This window comes from Carlito syrichta, unplaced genomic scaffold, assembly GCF_000164805.1.
Source record: "Carlito syrichta isolate Samal-C Ts95f unplaced genomic scaffold, Tarsius_syrichta-2.0.1 Scaffold316419, whole genome shotgun sequence".
Taxonomy (NCBI): Eukaryota; Metazoa; Chordata; class Mammalia; order Primates; family Tarsiidae; genus Carlito; species Carlito syrichta.
In genome coordinates this window covers 154,098-170,655 of record NW_007260515.1, presented here as the reverse complement: position 1 = coordinate 170,655, position 16,558 = coordinate 154,098, and the positions used below count along the sequence as shown (strand labels likewise).

General features: G+C 45.9%; 1 protein-coding gene across 1 annotated transcript in view; it reads right to left on the bottom strand.

Moving 5' to 3' along the window:
- The window catches only part of MYO1B (myosin IB), a 179,669-nt gene extending 163,764 nt beyond the window's left edge, over positions 1-15,905 (bottom strand). Inside the window, exon 1 of the mRNA XM_021707169.1 lies at positions 15,700-15,905. The gene's annotated coding sequence lies outside the window, so the exon portion shown is untranslated. The remainder of the gene's footprint in view (positions 1-15,699) is intronic.
- Between the last annotated feature and the right edge of the window lie 653 nt (positions 15,906-16,558).

Genomic DNA, 16,558 nt, shown 5'->3' with positions numbered 1-16,558 from the left:
TGTTCTAGAAAATGATGCGGTTGACATTCGCTGGTTATTTGCCACACATACCAGATACTATCCCAGAAACTCTGCAAGCTGCATTAACTTAATCCTTACCATACCTCTATGAGGTAGGCACTACTCTCCTGGTTTTAAGATAAGAACACTGGCAGCTCAGAGAGACTATGAAACTTGCTACAGTTACTTAGAAGTGTTTTGCATTCAGTGTGAAAGAACTCAGTCACCACACTGGACATTGCATCTATGGGAGGAAATTTCATTCCAGGCACTCAAAACTGACTTATAAAGAGAAGACACAACCCACTTGTAAACCAGAGGTTGCCAGTATAACATAACCTGCCAAGAGTGGGGGCTCCAGGTTCTCAACTCTCATTCTAACAGAAGAGCCCCTGTAACAGCAGAATCAAATTAGCATGCACTAAATAGACCACAAACACTAAGGCTTCCCTTTAGCTTAATGTGAAAGTCTCCCAGGTGGAAACAGAGCACACCACAAAGGCAGCAGTCTACCCACACTGCTCTTGTGTGCAGTGCCATCCACCAGGAATGCCAGTCCCAAGGCTTCACATCTGATGGCGTCAAGAGCATGAAAACCTTCCAACTATCTGAGCACAGGAGAGTATGTGGAGTGTGTGCATGTTGCGTGTGTGCCTGTATTTGTGTTACTTTTTCTAATTTTCCTAGAACTAAATGGCAGAACTAAGTTCATCTGGGCCATTATCTCCAAATGTTCCCAACACGGGAGTCATTTCATATCACTTCAGTATGCTAATACTGAATAATATTCAGAATACTAATAAATACTTACAAATATACATGCCCTGATACTGAGTGGACAGTGCGTTTCATTCTTTCCACGAAGGAGTCATCTAGGCATACTATACCATATGAAGGTTGGTCTGCTTGCTTAAGTCTTAACAATTTAAATAAACATCCACCTCTTCTAGTCTAGAACATCCAGTAGGTCTCTTTTGGTTTGGGGTTTTTTGTTGTTTGTTTGTTTGCTTGCTTGCTTGCTTGTTTTTGAGTTGGGGTCTCACTCTGTTGCCCAGGCTGGAGTGCAGTGGCACAATCACAGCTCATAGCAGCCTTGACCTCCTAGGCTCAGAGCAACCTTCCTGCATCAGCCTTCCAAGTAACTAGGACTACAGGTGCACACCACCACACCCAGCTAGTTTTGTTTTTTTGTTGTTGTTATTTCTGTTTTTGTTTTGTTTTGTTTTGCTGTAGAGATGGGGTCTAGCTATGTTGCCTAGGCTGGTCACGAGCTCCTGGGTTCAGATGATCCTCTCACCTTGGCCTCTCAAAGTGCTGGGATTACAGCACTTTGAGCCATCGCGCCCGGTCAGTAGGTCTCTTAAAGGCAATAGAAACTCCACTTAGTTGGTCTGGTTTAAAGAAAACTGGAACTGGCTAGTTATTAAGTAACTCATTATTATTAATTATGAGCACTCTATATGAATCTACAAACACAGCCTTCTTTTCTGACCCTATTAAAAATTGCTTCGGCTCTGAAAAGTCAGAAAAGAGACCAAGATAAAACCCAGAGGTTTCCCCTTAAACAAGAACCAACAGAGAAGGGAGTATTTAATACTCAAAAAAGACCAGAGTCGCTTTTTTGTTAATTTGTGTTGCTTTTTTTTAAATTATGTGCTAACTGCACTTGGAATAAATAGTCCCAGTATCACCAAAACCCAATAATAGTGGCCCAAAGCACAGGCTGGTGCATTTTGAATTGGGCCAGACTCTGTCTCCAAATAAAACTGGAGGGCGTGGGAGGCCATGCCAAGCTCTAGACACACGGCCAGAGCTAGGGACCAGGGACAATGAGGCCAGTGCCAGCATCCACAGCGGGACTTGCACAGGTCTAGGAGCACGAGCACCCAGTCTTCAACATCATCAATTAACATTTCCATCAAATATCAGGTTCACAGACTCGTGCGATGCCAAAAGCACTCTAGTTGCGATGTATGACATGTAATTTGGCAGATGAGGGAAGAGGCTGAGGGATTAAGGGGAAGTCAACCTGAGAATGGTTTCAGAAATAACTCCCTCAAACCAACAATTTAAATGAAGCAAAGAGTGAACAGGCGCTTAGTGCCCTGGAGTGGATTCCTGTATATGGTCTATTTACAGAAACAGCTGCAGAAAGACAAACAGGTAACAATAATTAAGCAGTCAATCATTGTCATTAAACCCTCTTTCCAATATACACTTCAAGGAAGTTGGCTTGAGTTCTGATTCTTACACCTCTATCCCCACTTTAGAATCTGAAGGGGGAGGGGGGCAAACAAACGCTGAGTGACAGGCAATTGGAAAGCAGTGGAAAACTCTGAAAACACAACTTTTGCAAACACAATGATAAATCAAGCAGCACTGAAAACGTGACACTAACACTCATTTAGTCACTCAAGCACAGTTTTTTGTTTTATCTTTTGAGCATCTAGGTGCCTTAGGGGAGGATATAACAACAGCCTCCCCCAGGACACTAAGAAAATGGTGTCTCTGTATGTGCGTGAGTGAGGGGAGGGTGTTCCACAGCTTCCTTCGCGGGGATTGGTTTTCTATGTCGTGACCACCATGCCCAACCTTGGTTTGGTTTGCTCTGACACCTCAATGAAGTGAGCTGGCGTATTTACTCCAACAAAAGAATCGTGATTTTGTTTCTCTGAAGGAGTTATGCACTCACCATGGGAACCAGTTTCAGAGTCACTTGCTAACTCAGTGTTCCCATAAACCATCAGGAGAATTCACATGGGTTCTAGGGGGAACTACATGAGAATGCACAAAGAGGACCGGAGACTCCTTTTTCTTGACACATGCCATGTATATCTACCTTCTCCCTTCCCAAAAGCCCCCATGGAAGCTTGTGTTGTTCTGGGGAAGCCAATTCCACCCCATGCTCAAGGAACTAGAATGTGATCTAGGCTAAGTCAATCAACACACTCCCATCTCTCAGCCACTGTAACTGACTCAAGGCTGAGCATGGGACTGGGCTTGAGACTTTGGCTTGGAATATTGGGACAAAGGTTCTGAGTTCTCCCTCTGGATGGCGTGACATGCAGACATGACACTCAGAACTGTCTACAGCCATCTCTGCTTTCACGAGGGGAGCTGATCTGAGGGAGAAGACCACACATGGAAGAGGGCAGGGCGAGAAAATACCTAGAATTACTAGTGCTGGAGCACTAACAGCATCCCAAACCTCTGGATCAAATCGCACCTGAAACCCAATCCCATCTCTCAAGTTTTCAGTGATGTAAGTCAATTAGTTCTTTTTATCACCTAAGCTGTAGAATCTCTATGAGTTGGATCCTCTATTATTCACAGCAGAAAGCATCTGACCTCATCAAAGAGACTCATACCAGGAAATGGCAAGTTCTAATCCAAGGCGCAGGCTGGAGGACTGCTCCCTTGGACTGGCAAGACGATCACCTTTGCCATGGAATTGTGACACAGTGGACTAAACCACGGTCTGGTGTGCCTTTGGACTTGGACCCTGTGCCTGCAACAATACAGGATCTGAGAGAAACCCAAAATGCCAGAGTATGAGCTGGCCAACTTTTAAGGATCTACAAGAAAAAGACAAGCTTGCTGTGAAAAGGCCAGCGGGGAAAACACAGCGCTGTTTGGCGGGGGAGGGGGACGTGGAAGGGACAGAACACTTCCCAAGTACCAACCACTGGGCCTCTGTGGCCTCAGACAGGGATGGGCCCGCTGACCAGCAGACATGGCCCATGAGGTACCACCCACTCTACTGTTTCTTACAGGCTCTGGGTGGATTCTCCCTAAAGCCACGCAATCTGCAACATACCAAGGTCAGGCCGGGAGACATTCTTGGACAACATTCTAGATTCAAACCCTAGAACTTGGCAGTGCATCCAATTTTGCTTATTAGTACACAGAAGCAAACAAACCTTACAAACCAACTACAGAGAAACAACTGCTACAGCATGGCATCCCTGACACAGCCGGCTTCCCAATGCACATCTCAGATGTGGTCACAGAAGATACTCGGGCAAAGGGGATCTCAGTGGGCAGAACCTGAGTGGGGGAGAGGGTGGCTGTGCTTTCAGCCTCACAGGGGAGACACTCATGGTGCTGTGGGCTGCTTCTCCTCCTAAGCCCAGGTATGGTAAACAGCGTGCATGCGACCTGTTAGACACCTGTCTTCTATTTGTTTTGGGGGGATGCTATCCATCACACTCCCGCTCTGACAAGCACTTTATCTCCCTTGTCAAGAGTCCCCAGTCATAGGTACCCAAACCCTGTGGCAGAATTTGTGGGATACATCTGCTCCCTTTCCATGGCAAGATGGGTAGAAGGAGGGGACACAGCTTCAGCACGGCCAATCAGACCCTCGGGAGGTGGCAGGGCAGGCACTGATGGCACTAGTGGCAAGAAGGCAGGAGCTCCCTGAAGCCTGGCTCCTGCTCCGGGCCCTGCAGGCCAACCCCCTGCATCTCCCTGGCTCCTGCCCACCTCCAAGCCTGTATATATCCTTCCTGGACTTCCAACCCCTCTGCAAGTCTCTCAAATCTTCCAACACTGCCAGCAGCCAAGATTCCTAAATAATCTAAAACTAAGTATTGTGCCTAACATGCAGTGCTATATAACTGTTAGTGTTTCATTATTTTGGCTTTAAAATAATTATTTAAATTTATTTGAAATAAAGATTTCTTGGCCAGGCAATGGCTCACGCCTGTAATCCCAGCACTTTGGGAGGCCAAGGCGGGAGAACTGCTTGAGCCCAGGTGTTCAAGACTAGTCTGGGCAACATAGTAAGACCTCGTCTATACAAAAAATATAAAAATTAGATAGGCATGGTGGCACACATCTGGCGTCCCAGCTACTTGGGAAGCTGATGCAGAAAGGTCGAGGCTGCAGTGAGCTGGGATCACACCACTGCACTCCGGCCTGAGCAACAGAGTGAGATTCTGTCTCAAAAAAAAAAAAAAAAAAAAAAATTAAGATTACTTTAAAATTACTTTACTTTAAAATTAAGATTTATTCAAAATTTAGAATTATTTAAATCACTAAATTAAACAATTTACTTTATTATTATTCTTTAAAAGGAACTTTTAAAGCAAAGTTGAAAACTAACCATTTTTCCCATAGCTTGGTGAAAGCAACCCATAAAACACAAGAGCTGAAGGGGTCTTTGGAGACCACCAAAGAGCCTAGAAGCATAGTCTCACGGGTACAATTTAGGCCAGCCACCAACCCAGTTCTGTCCAGCTGTCTGTCCGTCCTAGAAAAAATGAAATACATGGTTGCAATTGTTCCTTTCCCAACTTACTCAAGAACTTCCAAAACTACTACCTATATTTCAACATACATGAATTCATTTACTGACATCTTCTGCAATGAAAAAATACCGTTTAAAAATATCCAAAGTGCCGGGCTCGGTGGCTCAGCCTGTAATCCCGCGCCTTTGGGAGGCTGAGGTGAGTGGACTGCCTGAGCCCGCGGGTTCGAGACCCGCCTGGGCAGCGAGACTTCATCTCTACAATAAATCAAAAAATCAGCCGGGCGTGGTAGCGCATGCCTGTAATTCTGGCTACTTGGAAGGCTAAGGCGGAAGGATCGCCGGAGCCCAGCAAGTCGAGGCTGCGGTGGCCAGGAGTGGCCACTGCACTCCAGTCTGGGCGACAGAGTGAGACTCCAACTCAAAAAAAAAAAAAAAAATCAAAAGTATCACTTCAAAATTTCCTCAAAATGCAAAAGAGAATGCAGTGTAAACACCCTATAGCATCTTAAAATGGACACCTGTAACCTAACATTTAAATTTAAATATAACTCTGGGTCAGAGTCTACCCAATCACTGAACTTAAAGTGGAAGCCAACTACCATGCCAAAGTCATCTGTACTTGGGAAGGTCGAGATCAGCATTCCCCAAGCTGTCAGCCCCCCACACAGAGATGGCTAGACAAAACAGCACATCCATGTGAAGTCGCCCCACTCTTCTCCGTCAAAATCATACCACTAAGTGACTCCAAATGATTAATTAATTATGTAATAATAATTTAAGAAATAACTAAGCCGAGATGGGGGATAGACTAAACTAAAGCTCACCTTATCTGGTGGTCCCCCATTGAACTCCCACGTTCTCAGAGTCCCGTAGATGAGAACACATGTATGTGTCAAATCTGAAACACTTCTACTGCAGACTTTGAAAGAATATTCACAAATCAGAACTGCAGATGCAAGGACTAATCAGAATTAATAGTAAGTCACTAACATGACTTTAAACGTGAAGAAACTTTTAAAGCAAAATCCAAAGAGTCATTTGCAGGGACACTTAGTGAAAGCAGTCATCTATTGCCTGGGTAACTGTAAGTGAGGACACTGAAAACGCACCCATCATTAGCAATATATTTCAAAGGCAGCACCTCCAGGGAGGCTTCCTAGCTTGGGACAACTGGGTTTCATCTGATGCCAGTTCCACTCATTAGCCTCCCTGCATGGTGGTCAGGTACGCATGACGGCACCTTTTCTAGAGAATCAGCTCTTTGGCGTCAGGAATCATGCCTAATTCATCTTTATTTCCCCGAAAGCACAGTGCACATCCTCCTGTACAGGGTGGCCATTCAGTGACATACAAAGGGAACACAAGTACGCAAATTTATGACTGACAACAGAGTCAAAAAACAATACACGTTCTCACAGCTGCTGCAGCGGCTGGTTCAGTCACAGCCGACCAGAAGGCAAAATAATGACTGTGGCCTCAAGCCACTCTGATCCCTGCCTCAAAAAAACAATCTCAACAAAGGACAGGAAATAGAATTGAGCCACTTGGCTCGCAACCAGATCACTAATGTTTTTAAGAACAACATGAGAAACACAGTTAAGTAAGAAACCGGGCCAACATGGCAAGATTTCACGAACAGAATAACTCAGCAAATCCTGATGGCAAAAGGGAAGCCAAGGCCAAGGGACGTGGCCCAGTCCCTCACATCATGAGAGCTAAGTGAGGGGAAAAACTGGGTTTTCCTTCCTAGCTCTTTTAACGTAGCCCCACATTTAATCTCTCTGAGAGGGGTTAGATGAAATTTCCATTCAACTCTGTTCAACCAGCTTTTACAGCATTGAGTCCTATTGCATTATGGGCATTGTGTGAGGCACTGAGAACACCATGGAACCTCTTCCCCCCCATGCCACCCCGCCCCATGGGCTCGCAGTCCAGTAGGAGGGTCAAGAAAAAAAGCCACTTCTGACATTTCAAATGAATTTTTCAATTATTAAAAGTTATACACATTCATTATAGAAAAAAAATTAGGGCCAGGCATAGTGGTTCATGCCTGTAATCCCAGCTCTTTGGGAGGCCAAGATGGGAGGATCACCTGAGTCCAGAAGTCGAGGCTACGGTGAGCTGTGATCCCGCAATTGCACACCAGCCTGAGAGACAGAATGAGACTCTGTCACAAAGATAAAAAAGGAGAAAGACAGAGAGAAACAGAGACAGAGACACAGAAACAGACAGAGACTGAGAGAGAGAAAATTAGAAAATGTGGATGAAAAAGACTGTAAACCAAATTCAACACCAGTATGCTTTGGTTTAAATCCTTTTGAATTTCTTAGAATCCTTTTGGAAGCCTGATTTTTACAACCAGTGAACTGGCCATCATTTCTGGTTTTATAAATTCTGACACTGCATTCCAAGGTAGGACGGTGAGGTAGATTGTAGGAAGCTGTGAAGTCCTAGAGCTATGCCAGCAATGCCCCACCACTTTCAAACCCAGCCACACCACCTGGCCCTCTGTCCCTTCATTCTCACCTCCTCCCTCCTCTCAAATCAGCAACCCAGATTATCAGCAGCCAGCCTTCCATCCCTTCCACCACCAGGCTGTGTCTCACATCTCAATTCCTGCCCAAAACTTTGTCTCCTACCACCCACACCAAAAAAGGAAAATAAAGTTTTTTTACTCCCTCTAAATCCCACAAAATCACAATCGGCCCACCCAGGTTCTCATCGAAGGCTTCTCTCTGTCTCACTGATTGTATCATCCCCATCACGTTCGCTTCCATCCCTTCCCCTCAACAGTCTTCTCGGCGGGCTCTCTGCCTGTCCTCACCAGAGGCCCCACCAGCTATGTCCTCCCCCCCATCCAAGTGCCACATCACCCCAGTCAGCTTCCAAATCACAATCTGATCAGGCATATCTTGCCTCCAATCCTTCAGTACCTCTCTAGTACCTTTTAGCCATTATTCCAATTCCTTAGCAGATCCTTTAAAAAAAAAAAGTAAACACAGAATCATGATATGACCCAGCAATTCCACTTCTGGGTATATACCCAAAAGAAGGGAAAACAGGAATTCAAACAGAGATTTGTACACCCATGCTCACAGCAGCATTGTTCACAGTAGCCAAGAGTGGGAAGCCACCCGTATGTCCACCGATGGGTGAACAGATGAGCAAAATGTTTACACACACACAATGGAACAATATTCAGTCTTAAAAAGGAAAGATGACCGGGCATGGTGGCCCGTAATCCCAGCATTTTGGGAGGCTGAGGCAGGAGGATCACTCGAGCCCAGAAGTTCGAGACCAGCCTAGACAACATAGTGAGACTTCATCACTACAAGTTAAAAATATTTTAACAGGCATGGTGGTGTGCACCTGTATTCCCAGCTACTCAGGAGGCTGATGCGGAAGGATCACCTGAGCCTAGAAGGTGGAGGCTGATTGTGCCACTGCACTCCAGTCTGGGTTACAGAGAAAGACTCTGACTCAAAAAAAAAAAAATAGAATGAAATTCTGACACATGTTACGACATAGATGAACCTTGAAGACATTATGCTAAGTGAAATAAGCCAGACACAAAAAGACAAACACTGCATGATTCTACCTCTGTGAGGTACCCAGAGTAGTCACATTCCTAGAGACAGACAGAAGAATGGTGGTGGTCAGAGCTGGAGTGAGAGGAAAGATGGAGCTGCTGTTTCATGGGTACAGAGTGTTAGTGTGGAATGATGAAAGAGTTCTAGAGATAGATGGTGAAGGTGGCACTACAGTATGAATGTTCTTAATGTCACTGAATGGTACACTTTAAAAAAGGTTAAAATGGCAAACTTTATGTTATATATATTTTACCACAACTAAAAACAAAATCTTGAGCAGAGAACACATGACTCCACCCCTGACTCTTGCCATTCTTCTTGGTCTAATCTCTCCCTCACAGGGTCCCCCCGCAATCCTAAGGCAATCCTGTCACAGCACACAAAGATGCCAAGGCTCCAACGGCACTGTCACCAGGCCACAGCTGTCTGAGCTAGGAGCAGACACCGGCCTAAACAATGTCAGCTCCCAAGATCTGCCAACAGGGTGCTGAGACTGAGTCAAGTGGCTGCAAGCAAGGGCTCATGGAAATCCAGGAAATGGGGTATCATTTGGGGGAGCCTTCCCCAGCTCCTGCAGAAGGATGAGGCAAGATGACAGGCCACAGGACGTGGGGTAGACGGAAAAGCTGCTTCAGATGCCGAGAGAGGGTCCAGCTAGAGGGTGTCAACTAAGCTTCTTGTCTTACATAAATCCCCCTGACTTAAACTGGTGTGAACAGCCACTCCTCATAGACAGCATGCTCTGAGCAAGCCAAATCTTACAGACTGACACCCCAGAAGTCACATGTTGAAGCCCTAACCACCAATATGATGAAGCTTAGAGGTGGTATCTTTGGGAGATAATGAGGTTTAGATGCGGTGAGGTGCTCAGGGCTCCCAAGATGGGATTCATGCCCTTATTAAGAAGACAAGGAACCAAAGCTTCTCCTTTCTCTGCCGTATGAGGATCCATTAAGAAGGGAGCCATCCACAAGCCAGGAAGAGAGTCCTCACCAGAGACCACATCTGCCAGCCACTTGATCTTGACTTCCAGCCTCCAGAGCTGTGAGAAATGAATGTCTGTTGCTTAAACCACCCATCTATGGTATTTTGTTATAGCAGCATGATCAGACCAACACCAACACCAACACCAACAACGCCTCCCTCACAATGGTTAGTCTGCTTGTCTGTTCCTTTCTGGAGAAGGGAGGCTAGAGCACTGGATGTGCAAAGGCGCCCTGCCTGGCAGCATGGCTGACATACAGTGTCCCGGTGTAGAGAGTAAATGAATCCATGACCATTAGCGAGACACAGCCCACTCTCCATCCTGGGCTGTTTTCAATATCTCTACTCTTCCCATCCAGGTAATAACAGGCAAAGGATAATCAGAGAGTCTCAAGAAAGTCTTCGTGAAAGACTCAAGTTAGAGACCAAAGGAAAAGACACTTTCCAGTATTTTCCAAACTAAAGGGCACGCAGAATTTAACTGGACTCTCTAGGACAATTTAGTCCAGTAGCATGATTCGCAAAGAAGGTGGCACTGGTGGGCCACACCGAGCCACATAATGCTTTGCAGTGTTCCCCAAAGTATATGAGAAGGTGGACCCGGATGTGCATTTGTGAAAAGGTTTGGGTGATGCTTTCATTCTTATCAGCACTCTTGCGTAGAGAAATTTATATAAGGCGTGTCTGTTCATGGCACTTATTTCATAAATTATAGTTACCTCATTTTCCAATCCTTTATTCCGCTGTTAAAGCCAACTACACTTTCTCTAGAGGTCCCCACTTTCTCTAAAGCTTTCTACTAAAAATATCTAATGAATTGCTAGTAGGAGGGCTTCTGTTAGCATCTTGCATTGGGAAGGGATCAGACACAACTACTGGACAATTTCCATACAGTATGTTGTTGTCTTGTGTTCAAATTCTGGAAAATACAAAGGACATGAAATTAACAGGCAATGAGAAGCTGGGTGCAGTGGCTCACATCTGTAATTCCAGCACTTTGGGAGGCCGAGGTGGGAGGACTGCTTGAGCCCAGGAGTTCGAGACCAGGCAAGTCAACATAGCAAGACCTTGTCTCTACAAAGTCAAGAAATCAGCCAGAGATGGTGGTACATGCCTGTAGTCTCAGCTATTTGGGAGACTGAGGTGGGAGGATCACCTGTGCTCAGCAAGTGGCGGCTGCGGTGAGCCTTGATAATGTCACTGTGCTCCAGTCAGAGTGTCAGAGACTCCGACTCTCACACACACACACACACACACACACACACACACACACACACACAAAAACAGCCGGCAATTGAGGAAATTGAATAGATTTGAAGAGGGAGTGAAGACAAACAAATGGAGAGAAGGAAATGGAAGCCCACATGCCATGACTTCAGCCTTAAGAAGCTCTGAGAGTGGGAGTGGCAATTAGCCAACATTCTGATTACCAAAGGGTCAATACCCCAGCATGTGTCTCTGCAGAGGCAAAGATGGGTCAGGAACCACTAAGGTCAAGGTCTGGGTCAGTCTCCATCAGGGTATGGAAAGACTGGCCTTATCAACAGGAGCCATCACCTGGGAGATACCCTCAACCAACCACCCTCAACCCCAGGCAGAGGCCAGTTATTCAGGAGTGAAAGACAGTATCTAGAGCTTTCCAATTTGTCAAATGATGGGGGAAAGATTTTTCCAGCTGCAGAAAGTGAGCATAACACAAATTATCATCTAGACTAATGAGAAGGATTTTTGTGTCAAAGATAACAGTGGTTGCTATAACAGCACTGCAGGTTTAGGATTACCAGTGACCAACTCTCTCACTCCCAAGAGCCTTTGCTTCTATTTAAGGAGCAAGAAGTCAGAGTTCAGGATCCCAGGCAAAACCTTCTCTTAGCAGAGAGAGTAGTGGACGCAGGTAGTGTCGTACATGTGGTTTCAGGAAGAGCCAGGTGAGGAGGAAGCTTTCCTGAGGCTGGAGAATGGTCTTTCACACAAATGCTCCTTAACATCCCAGGTTTTTTTAAAAAAAGCTCTGCTTCTGCATAACAGAAGGCTCTAGTGACAGTTGACCCCAAGGGAGCCTATTGATCCAGTCAACATGTCCAGAACAGGCTGTGGGACCACAGACGCAGGCTCCAATGCAAGGGAGTTCATCTCAGGAATTCAGATTTCCAATCTAAAAACTACAGGATGGGTCAGGTGTGGTGGTTCACACCTATAATCCTAGCACTTTGAGATGCTGAGGCAGGAGGCTTGCTTGAGCCCAGGAATTCGAGACCAGCCTGCACAACATGGTGAGACCCTGTCTCTATAAAAAAAAATTTTTTTTTAAATAGGCAAGCATGGTGGTGCATGTCTGTAGTCCCAGCTGCTCAGGAGGCTGAGGAAGGAGGACTGCCTGAGTCCAGGAGGTCAAGGCTGTGGTGAGCTGTGACTGCGCCACTGCACTCCAGCCTGAGCAACAGGGTAAGATCTCGACTCAAGAAAATAACTAATTAATTAAAAAATAAAATCTTCAGCCGGGCTCGGTGGCTCAGCCTGTAATCCCAGCACTTTGGGAGGCTGAGGTGAGTGGATTGCCTGAGCCCGCGGGTTCGAGACCCATATGGGCAACTTGACGAGACCTCATCTCTACAGTAAATCAAAAAAAATCAGCCGGGCGTGGTAGTGCGCGCCTGTAGTTCCAGCTACTTGGAAGGCTGAGGCAGAAGGATCGCCGGAGCCCGGCAGGTCGAGGCTGCGGTGGCCGGGAGCGGCCACTGCACTCCCATCTGGGCGACAGAGTGAGACTCCAACTCAAAAAATAAAATAAAATAAAATCTTCAAGATACAACACCCATCCACAGGACAGTCATGTAGCCTGGATGGCAAAGAAATGCCAGGGTCTCTCCTCCCTTCCCAATCCCCTGATCTTCTGCCTGCCTTCTGGCAGGTGTGCCCAGGTAACTAGCCTCGAGTGGCCTCATCTGCGATTGACATTCCCTGGGGTTCAATCTTCTGAGGAGAAAATGCAGCCAATGTCACTGTCCCCACGGTCTCTTCCCAGAAGCAGCTCTGCAGAGCCAGGGTAGGGATGACACCTGGGGCACAGGGCAATGTCAAGGCTGGGTCTGAAGCCACGCCCTACCTCCCCCCCCCAGATGGTCCAGACCCGCACCCAGCAGACCCACTTTCAGGGGACCTGCAGTCACACTCCACAGCTCACGCCGAATGTTCCAGAGCTCGTGAGCTAACGTCTGGAAAGGGCATCCTGCTCCTGAGGGACCAGGTGGTCAGAAACTGGAAACCACGGTGAGAGCCAGAAACACAAACTCAGCTGTGCAAGGAACGCACTAATTATAACCCGTGGGTGTCTCAGTGCGCTCCCTCGAGGCAGATAGAAAATTCCGGGCAGTCGAAGGTGTTTGGATTGGCAAACCCGAGGCCCTGGAACCCCCTGGGTGAACGTAAAATTGCTCGAGTACAGCTGCACACCCGACGGCTCCGGTGTGTTCCTGGAGGTGCACAGGCGCCAAGAGCAACTGGTAATGATTACACTGAACACGGCCACCCGGGAACACCAGCTTCTTTTCCCAGTGACTCAACGTGTTAGCCAGAAGAGCCTTGCCAGCATCTCGCTGTCCCTTGCCCTCTCCCCTGCCGGCGCCACTAGTAGCTTCATCCCTGTGACCTCCTTCCCAAGCACTCGCAATAAACCCGTACTCTAACTAGAAGCTCGACTTGCACTTAGTAGGCAGCACATGGGGTCTCCTGGGCCCCTGTCAATTCTGAGGACACCTCCAGATGAAGACACCCACATGAAACAGCCTGGAGTTCACTGGGCCCAACCACCTTCTTTCAGAAGCACAGGCCTCCCACCGCCTGGGCTCTTTTCAGCATCACGGCAGAAAAGTTTAGTGCGCTCTTCTGGCTCCTGGGCAAGATCGTGAGTTATCCCTCGGTAACAGCAACTTGGCATTCAGACCACGGAGGGCAGAATGATGATTGTGGTGGTTCTGGAAAAAACCCAGAAGACCTGAACTGCAGACCCAGCTCTGCAGGTGGCGCAGGGAGACCCTGGGCACAGTGCCATCTCTGAGCCTCAGTTTCCTCACAGAGTCGTACAATACCGTCTCTGAAGATCCTGCCCTGGCTCCCATCATTGTTGGCTTAACAAAAGGTTCAACTCCGGAAAGACAGAGGCACACAGTCTAGGTCTGAATAAAGAATGTCAAAAACCAAAAAGCCAGGCTGGGCACAGTGGTTCACGCCTGTAATCTCAGCACTTTGGGAGGCTGAGATAGGAAAATTGTTTGAGCCCAGGAGTTTGAGAACAGCATAACAAGACCAAAAAAATCAAAAAATTAGCCAGGCATGGTGGCACACACTTGAAGTTCTAACTACTAAGGAGGCTGAGGGAGAAGAAGTACCTGAACCCAGGCGGTCAAGGCTGTAGTGAGCCATGACGGTGTCAATGCACTCCAGCCTGGGCAACAGAGTGAGATCCCGACTCCAAAAAACAAAAATTTAAAAAGCCAGCAAGTGCCAGTTCACAAGAATCCTTCTCAACGGTATTTACTCAGAGACAAAGGAAAGCAGTTCTCCTTCATACACAGCAAGAAAAAAGACACAAGAGGCAACCAGCTAAGTCAAGCCATCGGGGTCCTGGGGACGTGTTCGCGTGTGCCTGCCAGGTGCAAGTCACTATACTTCTACATGTTTAGCTACAAAATGGCACTGGTTATTTTAAAAAATTCAACGAGTTATGAGAGCAAATAGAAGTCTAAAATTATAAATTAAGAGCCTTATACATAAAGGAAGAGAAAAACACACACTCCTCCCAGTGCAGCTCTGGTGATGCCTTTGTACTCGTGGGCAAAAAAAAAACCTTTCAGAAAATAAAAATGTAGAAGCTTCCTCAAGCGGTTATCCACTAAAACAAAGTCTAATAAATTATGTAAACACGAGGAGAGATATTTATACATTACATTAGGATTTCATGGATGTTTATTCATTGAGAATTGATCAAACAAAAATCACTAGGATGTTCCAAAAAAGACACAAATAATGTAAATTGAGAAGACAAAACTACTTTCTCATTTAGAAAGAATTTTTAAAGAAAATAGCTACATCACTGCAATGGATTACTTCACCTACATTGATTAAAATCAACAATCACCTCAGAATTCTGAATCTTTTTCTAGGTCAATTTCTATTTTTTCTAATGTTGGAAGCATTACTTTTAAAACCAAAGGCACTGTCATTCTTACATATAGCTAAATACAATCTGAAGTATTTTATGAAGAAATGAAAGATACACAACCCAAACAAATCAACCTATAAGAAATGTCATAACTAAATCATCATTTTAAAGTCACAAATATAATGTTTACTAAAATTTATGTTTACAAGATTTTCATGTACACATGTTAACTATATTTGAACAATGGTTCTCATTTCCAAAAGTTCAGTAGGATTACAGCAGTAATTTCATATAATGATATCAACATACAGGCATACAAACATCCCCACACATACACACTTTTTTCCCTCAAATAGAGCACAAAGTTATTAACCTGTAAGGCTATACAAAACTTCACTTTGAAAGTTAATTCACTTGACCACATACACAGCCGTATGACAAATTCTCCCATGAGATGTTTCGGTAAGAAATAAAATATCCACACTGTGAAAGCCTGACTAAGAAAAGTTCATTTTCTTTTACAAGCAGGTTATCAAAAAAGAAAAGACCTTTTAAAATACATTATCATAAATCCCCAAATTAAACACTTAAAAGGTACAGTTCTACCCTAAGCATGTCTCTCAATAAGCAGGCATATAGATATATACAGACAGTTCTTTTTAATCTCATAATTCTATGATCTCCCTAATTTAGAAATTAAAACTGCTTACCAAGTTCTCGCCTCCATTGTCTTCCCACCGACCCAACTAGCACTTTAGCCCTCAATTCATATGAACGAGAGAGACAAACATTCGTCATGACAGGGAGAACACACTAAGTACAACAAATATTTTGCACACAGATAAGAAGGGGAAAGTAGGTCACCATCCCGTGGCCAGGAAGAGGCGGCCTCTGCTTCTCCCCTGGACTGTGCTATGCAACCAACCCGGCTGGCCTCCCCTGCTGACAGGCTCCTGTTCCAGCCCATGTTCCTGGTGGACACCAGGCATTGGGCAGGTATTGAGAGAAGGAAGAACGAGAGACACCTCTATCACCTCCCTGGCACTTACAGTGCAGCTGGGGAAAGAAAATCAGTAAGAGTAATGTTATCACCAGTACAGTGTGCTCACATAAGGCAGCTGGTCCACCTCAAAATTGGGAACAGAAAGATGAGCATTGTGTGTAGAGGAGGCACTATTATCATGAGGCAGAAGGATCAGGCAAGGATGGTTGGAGAGGTGAAACCTGACCTTGACCTTGAAGGATGAGTAGGATGTGACAAAGTATAAAGAAACTCTAAAGCAAGAAGCACAAAACCTATTCAGGCAGAATGGCAGCAGAGGACAGCCAGCATGGGGCCCTGGCGGACAATGAAGCCGGATGACAGGCGAGCAAAGGCCAGACCAGGAGTCAGATGTAGGGAGCCTGTGGGAAGGAAGTGGGGAGGAAGGGAAGTACTACACAGCCCTTCAATGTGTCTACCCTGTGGTCTTCACCGATATCACTGTGTCGGGGTGGCTACGGGTAGAACTGAGAGTCACTGGTTATGGTCTGATGGAAGATCAAACTGAGGACAGCCACTACATACAG